Source organism: Gadus morhua, chromosome 5, assembly GCF_902167405.1.
Source record: "Gadus morhua chromosome 5, gadMor3.0, whole genome shotgun sequence".
In the NCBI taxonomy this organism is placed as follows: Eukaryota; Metazoa; Chordata; class Actinopteri; order Gadiformes; family Gadidae; genus Gadus; species Gadus morhua.
Genome location: NC_044052.1, coordinates 5,807,080 through 5,820,024, shown reverse-complemented (window position 1 = coordinate 5,820,024; position 12,945 = coordinate 5,807,080). Strand labels below are relative to the sequence as shown.

Below are 12,945 nucleotides of genomic sequence, written 5' to 3'. Positions count from 1 at the left end.
TCATATAACCTTTTTTCAGCACTAGGTCATATGAGCATTAAATAAATGCTGCGTCTCAAAATGCCTTGGACAGCAGCGAGGATGACTCGCTTTGCCACGGGCCGAAACAGTTCGGAGCGACCACAGCCAGAGCGAACACAGCGGGACAGAGGAGTGTCAGGAATAGTCTTTGGTGTACACATCAGTACGGCCTATTTGCACTACTGTTTAGTGGCAATGCAGTGTTTTATTCGATGCCTTTTTATTTTCGTATATTATTTCAATGAATAAAATTTATTTATTCATAAAAAACGGATCTGGTCTTCAAATCTTTTTTCCAAATATAGGTCGTCTTACAATGGGGTTTGTGTTTATATTCGGACCAATACGGTACAGCGGGCGCTCACATGACGTTAAGCATTTCCTGGTGCATAATGTGACGCTTCAGAACCTAAAATCCCGTTTCTCCCCGTTGACACGACAACACATAACCGGCGTTTTCAGAAATCTCCACTTTGGCCGGAGTTTTTAGAAATGATCGTTTTCTGTGATAAGACAGGGCCTCGGACAGGGGGTGTTGCAGCACCCCCAGCACTCCTACTTCCCGCGGTACTGGGTGCAACTTACAGCTGAATGTAGTGCCATGTTGTTAAACGAAAACCTACGCTAGCCTGGCTCGCTCTCGCGCATCTCTGTTCGCGCTCGTGCATGATTGCGCGTCCAGGTACTTGGAATGGGTGGAGTCAGAGTCAGCGTTGAAGGAGAGGGGGTAGGACCATTTGAGTTGTGTATTTTCAAAATCTGCTGGCGTTTCGCAAATCACCTACCCAACCTTTAAGGACCTCAACGCACAGACGAGAGAGTTTTTCGAGACCGCGCCGATTTTTTTAAGGAGGGCGATGAATGGCTCTTGAGTCGTTTTCGTCTCCCAAGGCATCTCCTGATGGAGCTATGCAATGCTTTGGAGCCACAGTTAAGGCGAGAAACTAGGCGATCAAACGCAATACCTGTGCAGGTTTGCTCTACCTTGGGATTTTTGGCCACCGGGATCTTGCAGCGGGAGATCGGGGACAGGTCTGCTATTTCCCAGCCAAGTATTAGCCGAACCATGCCAGCAGTTTTGGCAGCTATAATGTCCCTCTCCGAACGTTATATTAAATTCCCATAACGATCAGCAAACTGGAACTGGATTTTTATGCTATTGCTAGGTTTCCAAATGTGATTGGTGCGGTTGATTGTACCCATATGCGCATCTATTAATGATTACGCGTACATCAACCGCAAAAACAGCTACCATTCAGTTAATGTTCCGATTATTTGCGATGTCATAATGTCAATCCTGAACATGGTAGCCCGATGGCCTGGGGGCACGCACGATTCTTTTATTTTCCAAAATAGCAACGTTGGGCATCGTCTACATCAGGGCGCACTACATGGTCAGAGTCAGAGCTATAGAGAGAGAGAGTTGCGACACGCTATGATCTCGCCGACAGGGTGGTCACGTGGTTGTCACGTGGTTCATGTAAGCCTCAATAGTTCCAAACACGCCGCGCTTTCAATGTAATTCTATGGGACGACAGCAGAGATTTCAATATTGAATGGTAAATATGAATGAAAAAAACACATACAAGTATTTGTCTGACAGTTATTATTTTTTTAATGCATTGTTGCATTATTGCATATTTGTAAATGTCCGTTTTAGAGTTGTAGGGGGACAACTGAAAGCTATTAGATACGTTTTTAAGTTTTGGGGGGAAAGCTTCACGTTCGTGTTAGCATACTGGCCTAACCTTAACTTTTACCTTACACCTGTTTTTAAATCAAAGTATTCAAGATGTTCTACCATGATCATTTAAAGATATAAGCCACACAAAGTATCAAATATATTAAAGAATAACAACTCATTACGCTTGGATGAATGAAATTGTATTTTTCTTATTAAACAATTAGTGTGAGTGATCTTCTATGGTGTCATGATTCATTGGTTACAACTAACATTTTATAGATAAATGGTCATACCATGGTTGGCTGTGCAGCATTTGGATGCTCCAATCGGTCCGAGAAGGGTTACCACATGTACGGCTTCCCCAAGGACCAAGAGCGCAGGAAAAAATGGATGGCAATGGTCAGCCGTCAAAACTTACTAACAGTCAGCAACAGTCACAAACTATGTAACGTAAGTAATGTTCAGATCACTTGCTAGGATTTGAAAGGGCATAATAATTGTAAGTGTAGAGAATTATGACTTTCCAAATTTCCAATGATATTTGAAGCGCAATGGAAACTGATCTTACAAGCCTACCTACAGGTACACTTTGAAAATGACCAATTCAAAGCCACAAAAGTAGTTGGGATGTTGAAGTTGAGGCCCGATGCCGTCCCAACAATTTTCATCCATCGCCCTAAACCGAAGAGGAGGAAACCCCCTTCTGTGAGGGTGCCTCCGGATATAAGTGCAACGGACCACACATATTGCACCAAATTAAACTCCGGTATGATCCATGCAGCTAACAATATTCCCCATTTCATGTAATTCAAGGATAGACTACACTCCGAATGAGATTACCCAATTCATATTTGTACATTCAGTTTAAAAAACAACCAGAAGGCAGGGATTCTCTGAGGATTTGCACACAATGTAGATAAGACACTATTTGCCGGTAGATCCATTAATACATTTTATTGGTTTCTGATTGTGGCAGATGATTTAATTCACATTACAGAAATGTTTCGCTTCAATTCATTTCCTACATTGGAGATGACAGTAGTTGCAAATGCAAAGGCAAAATACATATAACAGCAACATTACCTTGTAATTTTTACAGAGATTGAGGGAGAAATTGAGGTGGATTTGAAGAGCATTGAAAGGGACATGCCAGGAGACAGAGAGAGAAATCAAGAGGCCACATTGTCAGTGGCAGGTGATTCAGTGGCAGGTGATCCAGGGGCAGGTGATCCAGGGATGTGTGTGCCGAGGGCCAGTCAGTCAGGGGTCAACAGTGAAGTTATAACTTTGCCAGGACCATCTGCGCCAGGGCCAGCTGCTCCAGGGACCAGACCGCCAGGGACCAGACCGCCAGGGACTGATGGGGCGACTGTGGAGGACCTAATAAGGCAACTAGAAAAGGAAAAATTATTGAGAAGGAGAGCAGAGAGGGCTCTTGTAAAACAAAAAAGAATCAATTTGGCACTAAGAAAGCAAAACTATTCAGGCAACAAGAATTTAAAACGTGTGTTTAATTCGGACCAAATTAGAGCCCTTGGACAGAAAAATAGACAAATACGGTGGGGAAAGGAGACAATTAAAAAAGCCATACAGGTTAAATTTACTGCTGGCACCACTGGTTACAAAACCCTCCAGCGAATGCATATTCCGCTGCCCAACATCCGGACGCTGCAAAGGAGGATGCAGCATGTAAAACTGGAGCCAGGAGTTTTGGGCGAAGTGTTTGAGATGCTGAGGCTGAAGGCAGGTGGTATGACGGAAATGGAGAGAGAGTGTGTGCTCACCTTAGATGAGATGTCCATTACTCCAGGCGTGGAGCTCCATTTGGGAACGGGGAGGCTATTTGGCAATGTCACACTGCCTGAGCACAAAGGACAAGCGACACATGCACTGGTGTTTATGCTGGCTGGAGCTACAACACGGTGGAAACAAGTTGTGGCTTACCACTATAGTGGCAATTCCACCAATGGAGCAGTTTACCGGCCCATCATAATCAACATTGTTGAAGCAGCGGCATCTGTAGGGCTTCATGTACTGAACATCACCACAGACATGGGGAGCCCCAATAGAGCAATGTGGAAGTCCTTTGGGGTGACCTATGACAAGCCATGGATCCAGCATCCTGTTGAGCCAAGCCAGCGCCTCCATTTCATGCCTGACGTTCCTCATCTCGTCAAGAACTTGAAGAGTGCCATTGTCCGTGGTCACATCACCATACCACAGGATGTGGTGGAAAAGGAGCAGCTGGCATCGAGTGAAGTCTCTGTTGCCCCCTTAAAGGATCTGGTGTCCTTCCAGGAGGGCATGGCAATTAAGCTTGCACCCAATCTGTCCAGAGGTGTCCTGGAGCCTAGCCATTTCGAAAAGATGAAGGTGAGTTCAGCAATGCACGTATTCAGCAAGTCAACAAGTGCAGCCCTGAGGTACATGGTGGAGGAGGAGCGCAGACCAGAGTCCTACCTTACAACGTCATGGTTTTTGGAGAAGATGGACCACTGGTTTGACCTCATGTCATCCCGCAATGTTGTTTGTGCCCTCAGTCATTTCAAGATGGAAGAGTATGAAAAGGCCATCAGCTTCCTCCGCGACTCGATCCATCTTTTTCGGGGCCTGAAGATCGGTCCCCAGGGCAGCTGGAAACCAGTCCAGACTGGACTGGTGATGGCCACAACAACAATTCTGGAGGTCCAGCAAGATCTGTTTAGACAAGGGCACAAATTTGTTCTCACAAGCCGGTTCACACAGGACTGCCTAGAAAATACGTTTTCTTGCATACGTCAGAGGAACTCTGTCCCGACACCTGTGGAGTTCCACTATGCACTACGGGCTGTCACTGTAGGGCAGTTCCTCTCCACAACACATACTGGCAGTTACCTGGATGATGCATCAGACCACTTGGCGGACTTCCTGGACACCCAGAAAAGCAGCTGCAGTGCTTCTGAGGTTGTGAGAGTGGAGCAGCTGGTAGACCCATCACCACCTGACATGACAAAGACCGAGTCCTGTGTTCTCTACCACCTGGCAGGATACATAGTGAAGAGGGTTATCGGCTTCTCACTCTGTGAGGAATGCAAGTGTGCACTGGTGGAAAAAGTCACCAACACCGCAAGTGAGAGAGCTCTATTACTTGAATTAAAAGAATTTAAAAGGGGAGCATTATACCGTCCATCCGATGAGGTGTTCACTCTCCTGCAGAACGTGGAGCAGCTGTTCCGTTCTCAGACGAGTGATTCCCTCATGCAGTCCTCCAATGTAGTGGCACAGCTGGAAAGAGAGGCCATGGGTCTGGACAGCAACCTTCCCTCATGCCATGAGCTGAAAAAAAAAATCTTGTCAACATATATCAGGCTGAGGTTAAGGATTCAGTCAAACTGCATCAGGGCTGAGAGGAAGGTAAACAAGCATAATAAGGGGTACCTTGGAAGCAAGAGTCAGACTAAGAAGGCAATTTCAACAAAGCAGACTTCCTCACCTGAGGTCATAACATCTAGGCCACTGCCAACTGGCTTACTGCTTGCCATGGATGTATTTGGCCTCTCCATTCCTGGCCCACCGTCCGCAGCCCCCAGCCTCCTCTTATTCCAGCAGTCACAACAAGCAGCATCTACCAGCAGCCACCAGCAGCAGCCAACGCCAGCACCAGCCACCACCATCAGCAAACGTCGTCAGCCGCCACCACCAGCATCCATCAACAGGATCAGCAGTCAGACTAATTTCTGTGTATTAAACATGTAAAATCTCACAATGACTTGATTTTCTTTGGTGGAATAATGAGTTTTTCACCTAATAAGGCAACTAAAAAGCAAAAAATAATGAGGAGAGCAGAGGGCTCTTACAAAACAAAAAATAATCAATATAATTAAACAAACAGTTATTTCTACTAGCTATCGCATCATAAAACCCGTCCTTAAATCAACCTAAATTATCCTAACAATACAACATAAATAACTAACTAACTAACTAAAAGTTAGATTCACTACTGAACTTTGTAATTGTTGGTGTAGGTACCATCACACGGCGAAGTCGAGCTAACAAACTAGCAGGCAATCGATCGCCCACCAAGATAAAAATATATATAATTACGCTGTGCATACACAAATAAATATCAGTATATTCCTCATAAAGGTCCTGATACAATACAGACAGCTGAAATTTCAAAAGAGGTAGCTATTTAATCAATTTACCCCTGGAGATACCTTCATAGATGGTGAAGTCGAGCTAACAAACTAGCAGGCAATCAGTTGTCTACCAACCTAAAAATATATATAATTACGCTGTGCATATACAAATAAATATCAGTATATGCATCAAAAAGGTCCTAATACAATATAGACCGTTGACAATTCAAAAGAGGTAGTTATTTAATCAATTTACCCCTGGAGATACCTTCACAGATGGTGAAATCAAGCTAACAAACTAGCCGGCAATCGGTCGACTACCAAGACAAATATATATATAATTACGCTGTACATATACAAATAAATATCAGTATATGCATCATAAAGGGCCTCTGATACAATATAGACAGTTGATAATTCAAAAGAGGTAGCTATTTAATCAATTTACCTCAGAAGTTACTCGGCGGCCAGCAATGGAAATGAACGGTCTCCTACGCCGTAAAATGGTTGTTTGGAACTATTCGAGGCTCCATACCCCGGAAGTAGGCGCTACAACGGAGTCCAATGGAAGTGTCGCCACTCTGTTATATCTACCACTCTGGTCAGAGTCATCTCGGTGAGTTACGCTGCAGTCGCACTGCACCGGCCTCCTCCCGTTTCTTGCTTGGCCGGCTTCACAGCCGCAACACGTTTTTTGGTGCTGAGCTTCATGTCGGACCATTTTTTCTTCACCTTATTCGGAATTTAATAACTTTAACGGAATGCAAACAATAGCATATATGTGAAATGCTGGATAACAGAAGTCTTACATTTAATTTATTATTTAATTAATTTAATTAACAAACCTCTTCCGTAGCCCGACGAACATTGGAAACACTATTCACTGCAAGTTATATTGCAGTGAATAGTGCAATATATACTTCCATATAGCATCCTTTTTTCGGCCTTTAATGCCAGCTTTTAGGCTACCAAATAAAACCAGACGGTTCGCATCCACCAGTGACCCGAGCGTCTCCATTTGGGTCTCGGAAAAATTCCTCTATTTTACCGTTGGACGTTTCTCCATGTCGTAAAAGTTAGGGGCGAGACTTCTGAAGACGTGCTTTTATATGGGCGTGTTACGTTAATTACGATCGATCTCAGCCGCCGTATTTATCAACACCAAGATCCTTCGTACACTGGGATTGGTGTGATACGAAGGTTTCGTAAATCTCACGTGGGTCCTATCGTAAAATGAATCATGCGTTCAGATTTGCGCTCATTTCTACGTTCGTTTGATAAATGAGGGCCATTGTGTTTTCCACAGAAATTGGTCTCCAGTGGGTTAGGCAGAGTGCATGCCACTGCACCACTGAGGCGATGACAAAACACAATCATCAATCATCAATAAAGAGGATATATATGACATTAAAATGTATGTGTGTGTTTCTATTATTTCCCTTATGTTTTTTTTCATGACGACCAATAAAAAACGACACTGTTACCCCTTATAATTTATTTGATAAAGACAGTGTTACCCTTACGACAGTGTTACCCCTTATGTTTATTTCATGACGGCCGATAAAAAACGACAGAGTTACCCCTTATGTTTTTTTTCTTGCCGACCAATAAAAAACAAGTGTTACCCCCTATGTTTTTTTTCATGACGACCAATTAAAAAACAACAGTGTTACCCCTTATGTTTTTTCATGACGACCAATAAAAAACGACATATATTTTATTTGACGAAGACAACAGTGTTACCCCTTATGTTGTTTTTCATGAAGACCGATAAAAAACAACGGTGTTACCCCTTATGTTTTTTTTCATGACAACCAATAAAAAAACAAAAGCGTTACCCCTTATGTTTTTTTTCATGACGACCAGTAAAAAACAACAGAGTTACCCCTTATGTTTTTTTTCTTGACGACCAATAAAAAACAGCAGTGTTACCCCTTATGTTTTTTTTCATGACGACTAATTAAAAACAACAGTAGCCTATGCATGTTGTGCATTATGTTTTATATTTATGTGTGGTTTATGTTTCTACAATAAAATCTCCACATAATACAAATATTTGGCTTATGTTTCACATATTCATTTTAAGACAAATTACAGAATAATGAAAATATATATTAAAAAAAGTATATTATAGTTAACTATAGTAATCTATACTCTACTACACTTTGTAGTGACTTACTATAGTATTTACCATAGTACACTACAATGTCTGGAAAATTACTATAGTAGTATAGTATAGTAATCTATAGTATACTTCACTGTGTAGTAACTTACTATAGTATTTACCATAGTACACTACAATGTCTGGAATATTACTATAGTAAATCCCACACTATATTGTAGTATAGTATTCTATAGTATACTACACTGTGTAGTAACTTACTATAGTATTTACCATAGTAGCCTACACTACAATGTCTGGAAAATTACAATAGTAAATCCCACACTATATTGTAGTATAGTATAGTAATCTATAGTATACTACACTGTGTAGTAACTTACTATAGTATTTACCATAGTACACTACTACAAATGTGCGCCACAACTACATGTAAAGAGTTTCCCAATGTGAAGGCTGCAGCCTTGCTAGGACGCGTCCTTGCTAGTCGCGTCCTATGGAGATGAGCCAAGAGTGCTAGCTCGAGTGCTTCCTAGCGTTTGTAACTTTCGGACTTTGGAACGACTTGCTAATGTGGAAGCGCTTCCGCTTCCGCTTTTTAATACTGCGTTTCCGCTTGTAAACACACGTGCGCTTATGAATAAAACATGGCAGCAATCAAGCTGATCGATATATATTTGACTTTTGTCTGTTATGAATGCGGTCATGTCTCCTTCGCATGGAGCCTCTTTGAGGAAGTCACAAAAGCTTTGTTGCGGTTGATCGAATCGTCTTTATTTAAAAAAGAATATATTAAATTTTTATAAAACTAAGTGAAATTGTCTGAGAACTTAATTCATGCATCACATTTACAGTATGGTTGATTACTATTATGCAGGGGGAAAAAGACAAAGAAAGTGATGATAAACATGTATTTATTTGGATATATTATTTAACTGATCTGATTCATTCATTCATAATACCTGCAATCTACCAGTGCTTTGAACACATAAGTATATTATACAAAATACAATTATATACGTTCATTACAAATTACAAACATTGCAAATGATCGGTGGTGCATTTATTTGACCTCATTGGATCCCGCAAGAGCTTCTCACCGATAGTGGCAGTATTCCTTCTACCGGTAAACAAATGTTTGTGCGCCACCCTAAGGTGCATAAAAGCCTCCGTTTGCTGGGCTGACCCTAAAAAAAAAAGATTAAACACAAACATAAATAGTGTAATCTTGTGAGCGAGTAAATGGACATTGGTGACAGTGGTGTTTAACACCAGCTACGTCCATGCAAAATATAGCAACGTATCATTAAGTTGCAAAAACGTTTCAAAAATGGCACAGGTCTTTAAGCTTGATTATTTGCATTAACATGATGAATCTATAAAAACCAATACGGCACAAAATATTTCTGAAAACTTTAATATAACTTCACTTACAATCACTTATTTGATTGTGTAATGCCATTTTTAATATCCTGTGCAGCGTGTGAACGCAGAGGATTGTGGGTAGCTTTAGCTCATCTAGGAATCAGCGATGCATCCTGGAGAAATCTCGGGATTCTCAAAAACAAACGACGCGAAAATGGCGCGAATTACGAGGGACCTCAACATTGGTAGCGTCCTTAAAAAGGCGGCCGTTGAGCATGCTCCCTTGACATTGGGAAACAGCCGCTAACAACTAGCAGAGAGCATTTGAAGTAGACAATGGAGACTCAAAAAAATAGACGCTATAGGACAGTGATCATGATTTGTCTCAATATCAGAATAACAACAATGGGTCAAATAGCAATGGCTGGTGGAATGGCCATGAAGTAGGTCTGATGCAGTGTAAGCTTGTCCAGGCCCTGCAAGTCAGGATGTAGGCTATGGATCTGAATGAAAAGTAGGTAAATAGGTAGTGGCCATCCCCAAAATGCACCAGAATACAGGAAATCAAATCTATTAAATAAAAAAAAAAATATGGGGGGGGAACCTCAGACCCCCTGTCTATTACTGTGCCCCACCAACATGTTAAATCGCCAGCCGCCACTGAACATTTATATAGCAAAATGCAATCCCCTAAAGGTGTAGGTAGGGGAGACAACAGGGGAGATGTTTCAAAATGTTTATCATACCTCTAGGGTTCAACTATGTGTTTACGTGATAAATGGTAATGAAGAGTCAGCCAACTTCAATTCATGAGCCAGGAAATAAGCGCATAGCTCCTTTCATATTTCTAATGCTCCTTTCCAACGCTTTCTATACAGGGGATTCATATGACCTGTATGAGTAAATCATGAATGTATATGATAATCATGCAGGTAGGACAGTTTAGCCTAAATAACGAGAATCAAACCCACATAATGCTGAACTTTGGTTAACATGATACCACATTGCTTTCAATAGGGAGGTTCCTGCTCAACATGAAATCATACAAATTAAACAAGTGATATAAACGTATAGTAGTACTCCACTATCAACCATCTATCAATAGAAAACAAAACAAGGGTTAAGGGTTAGGGCAGACAAAATAGTCATATTTTCAGTCATTGGTGGTTGTCCCCACTTTGGAATCCCTGGACCTCAACACCAGCATCACACCAGAATCAACCGCCGAGGCACAGAAGAACAGAGTGCATGTACTCCGACCATTTCCCCCACCAGGCCCCCCCGCACCCCGCACCCTGACGCCTGAACCCCATCTCCCCCTCCAGGCCCCGCCCCCTGACCACCATCTCCCCTCCAGGCCCCGCCCCCTGACACCTGGACACCATCTCCCCCTCCAGGCCCCGCCCCCTGACACCTGGACACCATCTCCCCCTCCAGGCCCCGCCCCCAGACACCTGGACACCATCTCCCCTCCAGGCCCCGCCCCCTGACACCTGAACCCCATCTCCCCCTCCAGGCCCCGCCCCCTGACACCTGGACACCATCTCCCCTCCAGGCCCCGCCCCCTGACACCTGAACCCCATCTCCCGGTCCAGGCCCCGCCCCCTGACACCTGGACACCATCTCCCCTCCAGGCCCCGCCCCCTGACACCTGAACCCCATCTCCCCCTCCAGGCCCCGCCCCCTGACACCTGGACACCATCTCCCGTCCAGGCCCCGCCCCCTGACACCTGAACCCCCATCTCCCCCTCCAGGCCCCGCCCCCTGACACCTGGACACCATCTCCCGTCCAGGCCCCGCCCCCTGACACCTGGACACCATCTCCCCTACCAGGCCCCGCCCCCTGACACCTGAACCCCATCTCCCCGTGGCTCCAGGCCCCCAGGGAAACAGAAGTAGGACCACCCTCATCAGGTTCAGCACATTAACACTTTGCCACAACCACATCATGTGATAAGTGTATATTGATCACTTGTTAAGTCTATAGTAAATTAGTAAAGTCGCTTAAAATGTAATAGATTTAAATATACATGGGGTGGTAAATGGACTGCATTTATCTAGCGCTTTTTTGTGACAATTAACCAGTGGCCACCCAAAGTGCTTTACAATAGTGCCTTACATTCCGGATTCACCCATTCATCCACACATTCACACGCCGACAGCGGCGTCAGCCAGCTCGTCAGGGGCAGTTAGGGTGAGGTGCCTTGCTCAGGGACACCTCGACACTCGGGGAGGAGCCGGGGATCAAAACTAGCAACCTTGCGGTTACTGTTGTGGCACTAATAAAAACAACTTATCTAATTCCCTTCAACTAGCTAAAAGCAAGAGGAATCGGGGAGTCCAGGTCAAGTATAGATGGAGAGTTTATTGCCACCCGCAAACGAGAGACAACAAAGCCGAATGGTATCCTCGAATACACACTGCCGAATGAATCCCGGACAGCTCCTTATATCCCCAATCCTTTACACAATACAAAGTTGGACTTTCATCAAATATTGATGTGCATAGAATGTTTTTCTGGGTCATACTGTGTGGATGTCAGCATATTCTCATGTCTTCTGGATCCCAATGTGACCTTAGAACATATATTATCCTTATACAAACAGAGATGATGCACACGTGTGAATGTAAGCATTGTCTTCAGAGAGTACATCAAATGGGAGTAGACTGGACTCTCTTACTGGTGTGACACATCAGATGGGAATGGACTGGACTCACTCACTGGTGTCACACGGCACATAACATCTAGGCCAAAGGTGATCAGCTGTTTTCCACTATTAAAGTATCTATATGATATGTAGGCCTAATAATAATCATTGTTTAACATAAAATGTAAGGTTAATTTCTACCACATTACCAGCCAACCCACTCTACCTCCTGAGCTACTGCCCCCCGCATTTATATTATCTATATATATAACGTATATATTATGAGACCCAGCCAGTAATATGCTGTCATCCCAAACTAGGTGTAGAACACTAAATATACCAAATGAATTTAACATTTAACTACAAAACAGAGTGTGTTCTCTGAACTGTAAAATGCTTCCACCGTCCAACCGATCACAGGGACCACACCCATACTTAGGCCTACGACCAATCACACACAAACTAACTATTTAAATATAAATGAACTAGTCATTATTTCATCACTCACACAAAAGGTTTGCACGAACACACTACAGATACACAAACTAAACACCACCTTTCGCCGGGCATTGAACCGGTCGGAATCTGTTTTTGACATATGGACATCGTTGCATTACCGACGGTATAGTTAACGTTCAGGACAGCTGATCAACAAAACTGTTTAACTGAATCTCTCCTAAGTTCCTCTTTTGAAAAAGAACAGCAAGGCTTGGAGTGGTTTCCCACTGCAGATGCGTTTGAATTTAAACAAAACTGGAGGTATTTAGGATTGACAAATAATTTTCTGCATTGGCGGGATAACTTTTGTACTTTTGTCTAGCATTGAAATAAGAATTCACCTGACAAAGCCCTTCCAGGTATTCCAAGCTGTTCGGTAATGCACATCACGTCACCATTATGACCGGAGGACAACTTGTTTTTTCAAACATGTGTTAACAACCAAAGCAGGGAAATGGAAAGGTGTACTTTTTTTACTTTGTACTTTCACAC

The 12,945-nt window shown here is 43.2% G+C and overlaps 2 long non-coding RNA genes across 2 annotated transcripts; both read right to left on the bottom strand.

The window, feature by feature from the left end:
* Window positions 1–2,749: 2,749 nt before the first annotated feature.
* On the bottom strand, window positions 2,750–3,903 carry LOC115544262 (uncharacterized). Its single transcript, XR_003976828.1, has 3 exons — window positions 3,490–3,903; window positions 3,297–3,373; window positions 2,750–3,097 (listed from the first exon to the last, which is right to left on the bottom strand). It is a non-coding gene; the product is annotated as an uncharacterized LOC115544262 (long non-coding RNA).
* Window positions 3,904–3,940: 37 nt separating this feature from the next.
* On the bottom strand, window positions 3,941–5,318 carry LOC115544302 (uncharacterized). Its single transcript, XR_003976833.1, has 5 exons — window positions 5,178–5,318; window positions 4,868–5,020; window positions 4,580–4,723; window positions 4,166–4,402; window positions 3,941–4,055 (listed from the first exon to the last, which is right to left on the bottom strand). It is a non-coding gene; the product is annotated as an uncharacterized LOC115544302 (long non-coding RNA).
* Window positions 5,319–12,945: the final 7,627 nt, after the last annotated feature.